This window comes from Temnothorax americanus, unplaced genomic scaffold (genome assembly GCF_048541705.1).
Source record: "Temnothorax americanus isolate GAGA-0224 unplaced genomic scaffold, ASM4854170v1 Scaffold2, whole genome shotgun sequence".
Taxonomy (NCBI): Eukaryota; Metazoa; Arthropoda; class Insecta; order Hymenoptera; family Formicidae; genus Temnothorax; species Temnothorax americanus.
The window spans coordinates 1,377,889-1,388,217 of record NW_027509338.1 but is presented as its reverse complement, the minus strand read 5'-3'; positions in this window follow the sequence as shown (position 1 = coordinate 1,388,217).

Sequence of the window (10,329 nt, the reverse complement as noted above, 5' to 3'; positions counted from 1 at the left end):
TAATTCTATAAGAATTTTGTTTAAATTAATAAACTAATAATATTAATTATTAATGCTCTTTTCATGAATTTGAATACAACGGATGTGGTTTTACGAGCTGTCGTCAGAGCGGTTTATGGCAAACGCTTGCGCTCATTTGTGCGACAGAAAGGCGGAAATAAGTATCGGCGGAGCTGAGGAATCGAGCACAAAGTGGCACTTAACGCCTTGTAAAATTAGAGAAAAAGCACAAAGGCGCAGGAAGAAAGGTATAGAGATATTGCTCGTCGCGCGATGAAAAGTGTTTAAACGCGATTCGTTCCGGTAAGTCGAGTCCTCCTCTCTGTCAAGTTGGGAGCAAAGTTTCTTGTTCAAAATAGCAAATTTGACAAGCACTTTCTGAGAATTGATCTCAACGTAAAGTAGACAAGTGCCACCGCCTGAGATTTCTGAGAATTCCAAGAACAACGTTCGATGTATAATTAACGATATAAATTCCGTTATATTTTTACATTAACGTAATATCGGGCCGCAGTGAGTTGGTTCTAGACGCACTTTGTCCGATACGTCGTACCCGAGAAAGGACCAATGACTATAAATTCCGGCTGTGTACCGAGGAGTGGCAATCGGCCAGACGAGTTTCACCCTACAAGTAGTCACTGACAAATTGGGGCAGACCATGTCGAAAATGCGAGACACGCGCCAGGTCGGCGCTGCAGAATGCAAAGAATAACTTTATTCGATCCTTTAATGAACAATAATGATTGAATAAACATTTTATCCGTTTGTTATTAAAATATATGTATACATAAAAAAGTGTCACAGACTTTTTGGTACTGATGTTTCTAATTAAAGAAGACTTTAATAAAATTTCAATTGCACTATATGTAATCGCGATCGTCATTCCTTCATAAGGTTTAAAATTAAAATGTAACAGTTTTTTATCTCTGCAGATAGAAAAGGGCTTCTAATCCCTTAATCGCGTAACTTGAATAACCGAAGTTTCAGTTGCATTAAATCCGAGTGCAATTTCCGTCATATTCGGTAGCGGTAAAATAAAAAAGATTCCTGAACATTGTGCGACTGTCGTATATCATGAAGAAAAACGTTCACAACCCACCGAGTTCTACCGAGCCGCCGCATGTGCGTGCAGGCTGCTGGTCGCGCAGAACGCAGAACACGGAGAGTTTCGACCGTGAATGCTCAGACGGCCTTAAATCTCGCCTCGCTGCTCCGCTTCGCGAAGCGGAGCGGAGCGACCGCGACGCGGCCGGCGCGCGGCGTCATCGTCGACGTCTTTTTGCGCGGCGGAGGCGTCGATGCGCGGCCCGCTCGACTCGTTACGCACGTGTGAACGGAAATGTCGACGCTTAAACGCTCGCGGCAAGCCGAGTTTTAATTGCCTGCCGTTAGTTACGTGGATTGAGAAAGAACGGAAGGAGGAAGAGAAGAAAAAGAAGGAGGAGGAGGACGATGTATGCGCGCACTCTTTTTGAGAGTGCTCGTCGCCTCGCTTTTTACTCCCGCCGCCAATCGTATCTGACGGCCAATTTGTCCTAAGCATGCATCTTCCGCCTGGTCCCCTTGCAGTCGAAATCGATCTTCGCGTCCTTTTTCGCTTTCCGCTGACTTTCTTCTCTTGAAATCGCGAGATCTGTTAAATAGCTTGATTTGTATCACTTACTCTGATCTATTCGAGTATATACACCGTTAAATAGAAATATGAAATTTAAACCAATACTTTAAGTTGAATAACATTTTGTTATTTTTAACTACCATGTGTGTCAAAATATCTTATTTTAACACAAAACAGTGTTATTTTAACTCCATTAGTTATTTAGTTAAATTATCATTGCTTGTAGGAGCAGTGGCGATCTATAAAAATGGTTAAAAGTGACTCAAATTGAGTATAATTTAATACTACAAATTTAAACAGTTTAAATTTAAAGTTGAAGCTTGCGAATCCTTATTTTATTTAGAATGTATTTGAAGTTGAATAGATGACATTTTAAATTAAAGTTCTAGCATGAGATATAAGACGATAAAAGTTTAGCTTCTTATAGAAACTTATTAAATATATTCTTAATTATATATAGATGGTCTTATTTATTATACACAGAACATTTAATATTGTATTTGTTTTTATTATTGTATGAACGGTTATTATTGTAACTTAGGCAATTATTTATTTAATTACTATTATTTAGCTTCATATAAAAAAAAAGGATAAAGAATTTTACTTTATATACCCCAAGGGGCCTTAAAGGGCGTTTTGATGGGACGTACCCAACCCTAACCTCCAATTCATCCACTACCTTACTGTTTCCTCCTTTGGACCAACGGTTTAACGTCTCTTCCGAAAGACGGAGCCCAGTTTTTTCCGCATCTTGCACGGAGGGGCGCGGTTTTTCGGAAAAAAACTTTTCCATGTTACATGGCTCTAGTGGACTCGAACCTGGTTCCTCAGATTACGAGTCTGGCGCTCTACCGCACTAGACCACACCGCCGCCCTATATTTAGCTTCATATATATATCTATTTTACAAAGTTGCAGATAAGAGTAAGCAAATTCAAAGAATTTTTTAAAAAAATATTCCGTATACAGAATTTTCATTAATATTTACAAAAAAGCTTTGTAATCGTAATAATAATTCTATACATGCGAGTGCGTGTTACGCGAAAAATTCGCGCTTCCCCGAAAACCATGGGAGCTTCCCGCGTGAATGACCGGCTCTGGCTGTCACGTTCGCCGCGCGTAGGTCGGCGATGATTATTAAGCGCCAAAGAGTGTTCCGCGCGTGCGTTTCTAAACATAGCAACGCGAAATGAGAGAGAGGGGCCCCGGATTCGCGATTGGCGGCGGTGGGCGCGGGTGTGCGTGCTGGTCGAAATCGATGGTTAGCAAATTAGTGGGCGTCGCGGAAACCGAGAGCTGGCTCGGTATCGCCGCGCACCCCCCCCCTCCCCCCCGGTAATGGATTAACCACCGCGGCTACCGATGAGGGGGAGCAAAGAGTAAAGGGACCCGATGCGACGTTCGCCGAGTCTATAATATACACACGAATTAATAGCTGTCTACTCTCCGCGTCCACGCAATTCACGCGTGTCGAAACCGATAAATTGTTATTTCAATAATCTACTTCTAATCACTAAAATCTCAAAATTTATTGTTACACCGTGAATTTGAGACAAAGAGAAGAATCGAGCTTCTCTCTGAGCATTCAGACATCTGCGAGTGTGTCGCGTAGAAAGGACGCGTGTTTGTTATACATGTACGCACGCACGCACACACGAAGCATGCACGATGGCTGTATGCATCGCCGCGTTCATTTCACGCGTAATAGCGAGCGCGTCCCATTTTACGTCGGGGATGTTCGTGTTTCTTTGCGCGTTGCATGTCTCAATATAGCACTCCGTTTAGTTGCGCCCCCCCGTACGATTAACTTGATTTAGGCATACGCCGTTTAGCGTCTCAACTACGAGACCGCCTCCGGTGATTTAAAGACGTCGCTCTTTGTCGCTGGTCTCTTTTTTGTCATATTAGGGGAATAAGATGATTAACGCGTCCGACACGCTGGCGGAATGTATAGCATTGAAGCGTTGAGAACGATATAATATGCCTAAACGGCATTTACTTAAACTTCATATTCCGTTTATTCGTTGCTCCTTTTCTTCACTGATTCGCTCACAAATGGTCGTCATTCAATCGAACAAAAATATAATGTTATAATACAATTTTTATCTGGATCTTATATGGGTCTATGGACTTTTAGTCATAATTATGCAAATCTATAAAATTTTGCTTTATATTACAAGTTTACAAATGTAGAGATTTATGTAGTTATAATTTTATGAATTCACACAAATTTGACAATCTATATACAAACGCGTATATATCTATGAATTTATAAATCTACAGGAGTATTCTAAAATTTTGGCATTTTATGTATGAACTAGTGACTTTATATGGCACGTAATGTGTGATGCGTAAGGTATTTTTGACGTGAAAAACAAAGGCCCTGCACGCGTGTGCGTTAACTGCATTCAGATGCGCGCGAAGCAATCGAGGTGAGCACTTGCGGTGACGGTTACCGTCCGCGGCGCATGGTAATCAGGCGGTCGATTGATTAGCCGACAAAGTACCGCCGACAAATTAGAAGAATGCCATCTATGCATCCCCGTATCCGCGCATCATCCGTACATGTTACCACATATGCGTATACGCACGTGCTCCCACGTATCCTCGCGCTAGCATGTGTGCGGGAATACAGGATATTTCATGAAAAGCCGTCTGGACTTACCTTTAAATGAAAGACTAAAATATAATTATAAGTGGTAAATATAATAATAATATTAAAAAGCAAAATTTTCTAATACATGTAATCTTTCTAATATATCATATGTATATATTTTTTATTTAAGAGAGATTATACGAATACTTTTATATAATAAATACACAGAAAGTATTTTACATGCAATTAGTAATGTATTAAAATTTTTTTTTTTTTTAATATAGATAAAAATATTAAAGAAAAAAATTATCTTTAATTTGAAAAGAGATTACTAGTTATAATTATATTTAAACTTTATATAATTCTTTTTTTATAATTATATCTTGTATAATCATATCTTAATCTTTTTGTTTTTAGAAACGTGAATCATCCTATACGAAGGTCGTACATAAGTCGAATAAGAGAGAAAGGGAAGATTATCTTGTAAGAAGTCTATCCTTGAAGCAGTCCAGTCTCGGTCTGCTCGATGCATCCGAATGTGCTGCCCTTTGAAGTGTACCGACAACCACACACGTATCAGCTCTGTCAACGTTCCATTCGTCCTCCGAAAAGAAAAATATCGTTATCCGCCCACTCAGTGCTTATGTCGTCGAATAAGCGAGGGGGTATAGGTGGATGACACGATTTAGAAGAGATCTGTGACACTTCCGTATTTAAAATTCTATTTAGTGAGAGCGGAGGACTACAAAACGGAAGTCGGGAAATTTTCCTGTCGCATAGTTCGGACATTTCTTAATTTATCTTCTATCCACGAATAATATATAAGGAGTTTTCACAAATATGAAAAAGTTTAGAAAATTTTTAATATTAGAAAAATCTTTATAAAATTACCTAATATATTTATTTTTGTTTTTAAATTTTCAAAATATATGAGTTTTTCTCTTAATATAATTATTTGAAAAATTAATTTTTTATTAGGGACTCTGCAAAATGTATTTAAAGAATTTTCTTTAAGAGAATAAGTTTAAATTAAAAATCAAAATAATTGTATATACGTCTATATTATGAAAAACTAAACTTTTTTTAAAAAAATTATATTATGACAAACTGAACTTTTTTTGAAAAAATTATATTCTGAAAACTAATTACACTAAAAAATTTTAGATTTGCGTGCTATATCGCGTATAGATCGGAAAATAGTCTTTAACGGAGATTAATGGCAATTTATATAAAGGAAGTCGTAAAATTACGCTCTCGACACCCTCGCTTGATCGTTGAAAGCGTATCCAAGCACAAAAGAATCCGATGGAAAAATCATAGGATGCGGCGAAATCCTACAAATAATTCTGTCGAAATGTCATCGCGCTTCGGTGGACACATAAATGCCGGGCTTGTTCGAGTATGAATTACTCGCGTGTCGAGTCGTCGCGACGACAACGTTCAACTGACTATTTTTCTCGCCGGAAAATCTCACCCATTTACAGTAATTCTTTTGTCGCTTGTATCTCTAATAATGTTTATTTCTCACACAAAGATGTCATATTATATCTTTCAAATATCTTTTTAAATATATTTGTTTATAATTAACTTACTTAGTAAAGTATGAACATAATTTAATTATACATAGATTTTTATTTAATATATGGTTTTATTTATTTAATAATCGTACATAATATATTTTATTACATAGGGTTACAATATATGTATAGTCTTGTGATTATTTTTTATAACATTTATACAGTATGAATGCGACAAATAAACTAATTTATTATTTAACTAGACACAAAATAGAAAATTTAACATTACTTTGTTGATAATAATATTATGCTGTTTAGGGTGGATTTATTGATAATTTCAATTATGTATAAATATAATTTTAATTAAAATCTGTGCTATCTAATTAAAAAAATTCAATGTTTGTACATATTATTTTTTCTTTTCTTTCATTGTTCTATCTCAAAACTCAATTAATATTATATTGTTTGTATTAATGTTTTAAGGCATTGATATTTCCATTATGTATATATATATAAATATATACGTATACATATATATGAATGTATAGATATAAAGCGCATAAACGTTGTGTATGCTATCGAATCTAAGCAAGAAGCACCGGGGGAGGAGGGAGAAGCGGGACGGATTCCGCGGAGAATACACGAGAGTATTGAAATGCAAAAGGCATAAAATATATTTGAAAGTTAAATACGAGTCAAGTGGCGCCTCAGTAGGGGGTAACCAGACGCGGCGAAGTCGGGGGCCCTTCTCACACCACCGTAGAATTTCGACGATTTCCTGGACCTCTATCTGCGTGTCCCGCCGAGAATTTTGATGCCGTTAAAACTCTCTTATCTCGCGAATTCGTGCCGGAACGCGCACATTCGTTGCAACACCTCAGAATGCAGGAACAGAAAGAAGATATGTCATATATGTGTTGAATTTTTTAATTAATACTTTTCAGTGTCTCAAAATATACAGTATTTGTTATCTTTAGCTACATTCCTTATTTTCTGTTCCTATATTCCGTTTCTTTCTTTAAAATCTAAAAGCACATATATAGTTATACGATATTTCATATTAGATAATGCAACGAGATGCAACGATTGGAGAAATTACAACAATATTTCTCAGGAAATTACCTTTTTTTCTTTTTAAATAATATCCCTATATAGGTACAAAGATAATAATTCGACAAGATGTAACTAAAGTTGTAAAATGTTCAAAAAGAAAAGAAAAACAAAAGAATGACGCTTATTGAACGTAAGTAGAGACAATTGAGGAATTGAAGAAATTAAAAGCAATCTCGTAAGAAATTGAATTAAAATTGTAATTTCTTTTAACAGCGCGCCGGCTAAGGAGGATCAAATCTACATCTACTTATCTCTTCTCGCTCGAAATCCGACGATCGAGATGAAGCCAACTCGTTCGTTAGCGAGTTAACTCCTCTCATCCTGGTGCGTCCCGATTTCCGAGGATTCTCCATTCGCGGCCGCCCCATTGTTCCGTAGCCTTAATGCGCGCGTCGCTGTAAACAGCACTACAATGGAACAACTTCGTTAGCATAATCGCGTCACAGAGTCACCCGGGCGGCCCCCCCCCGCCCCCCCCGTGTCTCACCGTGCCGCGGCGAGGTTCCCTTTCGGATTTTACGGGTGGTTTGCCCGCGCGTCCGGAGCCTCCTCCACCTCTTCGTAGGCGGGCCCCCCGATCCGATCAGCTTCTGCGTTTAACTGTCGCCCGTCGCATATTATTCATTGTCGCGATCCGATCGTTCATCTTCCTATCGAGATTGTCATAGGCGCAGCGAGAGGGGTGCGACGAATTGCACTTGCGTTCTTTCAATCGAGAAATATTCGGAAAAGGGGGAAAAAATTGTCCGCAGTATATGTCTTCACTTGTCTGACGAAATCACATTGTAATTTATTTAACTATTGACAAAGGCAATATATATACGTATATATAAGATATTAATTTATATTGGTATATTTGGTACACAATACAAGGTTCTTTCCTTCTGTTAAAAAAAATTGATATAATTTTTTCTTAATAAAAATGTGAAAACAGATATGTATTTAAAGGATTTATGTTAAAGTTTCATATACATATTTTTCCAGAAAAGTTTTGTCGGCGCCGATGGAGACTATATATTTTCTTGGTTACGCATCTCTCATCTCAAGTTGATTGAAATAGATCATACTTGTCACTCGGTTTATTTAATCACGATAAGTCAAATTTTCAAAGTACTATAAATTCATAATTAAATATAATAACTAAATAATAAAACTAAATTATTATTATTAGATAATAATAAAAATCCGTACACTCATTGTCAGAGATATGTTCTAAAATATTAATATTATTATTAGTTAATTATGCGCAGCAGATTTTCAAATTAATGATCGATTGATTTAACTTTAAACTGATAATTAGTCAATAAAAATAAATTTTCTGCCAAAAATGAATTTTCCAAAAATAGTAATATATATCACCTGTAAATTATCCATGCAGATATATTCGAATCAAAATATCGATTAATTTAATTATAAAACACAATTGAGAATTTACATAATTGACTATACTGGCAATGATTATAATCGTGGTAACGATTATAATCGTCGTCATGACAAATCGTAACTGAGTTTCAGAGTTTCGACCAAGGATTCTGGTCTTTCTAAAGTTGATGTAATTTTAGATGCTTATAATATAAGCATCTTAATTAAATAATTTTTATTGCGAAAAATATTACCTTATAATAGCCAGGGTTCGAACCTGGAACCTCTTTCATTCCGTGACGGGTGTCGTACCAATTCGACCATACTGAGGCATATGTGGTAATATTTATCGCCAATAACATGTATTAAGATAACAAACAATAATAAGATGGAAACACATTTAATTATATATATAAATTAATGATTGAATAAAATTTCTTTTTTCTTAATTGCACGCGTAAATTCTACGAGGCAATGAAGGATTAAATACTCAGTGCTTAATCGCGATGTCGATCGGTCAACTTATTCGCCGGCCGATTACCGACATTAATTCGCAATTATTATAATCCTCGACGCAGCATCGAGGCTTTCGCGCGCGCTCGATGCGGTTCTTTCCCCCCAAAGCATCCCCGTTCTTTCCGCCTCTCGAACCCCGGGGACGGCGCTCACAATGGAAATGTTAAGCGAGAGTCGTGGATTCGCAACGCTCGTCACTCTCGTTTGGCATTGGACGAGCGCGGGGTTCGTGTCTGCGGACGTCAATTTGCGCGACTGGAACGTCAAGGGGGTCGAGGGAGGTTGATCTCGCCTTCTTTTCCTTCCCATATCTTCCAAATGGGGGCTTCTCTCTCTATCCACATTGCCCCCCCCCCCGCGTCTAGTTGCGCAGATACTCTATGCGCGTGTGTGATATAGCGGCACCCCGACGCGATCGCGGTGCTTGAAATCAAAACACACCCCAGGGGCTGTCCGTCGATTATTATCGTTTGCACGCACCGCTCGCGCGATCATGACAATCGCTCGAGCGACTTTTGACGGCACGCCTAATTCGATACTCAAACCACGGCCCCCGCCGTATCTTCGAGTTAAAAGCGATGTATACGGGCTATCTCCCGAGAATGGTTTTGACGTGCGACGTGTTCACTTCCGCGATTGTTCGTCTGTCTTACGTGTAATTTATATATAATTTTCATGCACGCATAGTAAGCTCTTGCGTAAATTTACAAGTAACAGACACTTTGCCTCTTTACTTCCAATTAAAATGTAACAATTGTTATCTCCTGCGTTTACTTCATTATTAATTTTTACTTCTGATTATTTAGAGTTCTCTGATTTAATTTTATATTGATTGTAATTAAATTGGTAGTATCAGAAAAAAGAATTAGCTGGTTAACCCTTAAAAAAATCAAAAATTGATGTTTTGAGACACTTAATTTTAATTATTAGCAATTTTTCTAATTCTGTTATATTCTTCAGTCTTTTTTCTACTTCTATTTCATATACAATTCTTTAAGATTTGATTGATTAGACCCAGCTTTATACAGATAAAAGGTCCATATGCGAGATCCATATATGAATCATGTAGCCTAAGGGTTAATTCTAAGTAAAATAAATTTTTACTCGATAAAATTTCGCATATAAAAACATTACTAAATGAAAATATATAGCTAGCCTCATTTCATTTTTACAGAAATATGTTATATTAAAACTTTTCTATATTTTTTTAAAGATTTTAAAAATTATATATATAAATATTTCAATTCATTGATTCAATTATATTTTCTTTCTCGAGTTATCATATAAATCAACCAGAAAAAAGATGATCGCGGACGAGATGAGCCGACAAGAAAAAATTACGTAATTTCGTCAGAAAAGCGTTAGCTTTCTCTCCTTGTTTAGTTTCTCCTTCTGTGATTTTCTGCGACTGCGGATTCAACCCCCTCGGAAAAATAATTTTTTTCTTCTCATTCCTTTCATGTCTCTTTCTTGCACCCTTTCTCTCTTTTCTCCGACGTCCGCTGCGGATGTGTCAAAATATGACAGCTCTCTCGAGTCACCACTTTCGCGACAAGAGTTACGTCACAGAGGGTTGCCGTGGCCGATCATTAAAGTAAAGGTGCGCTTGCA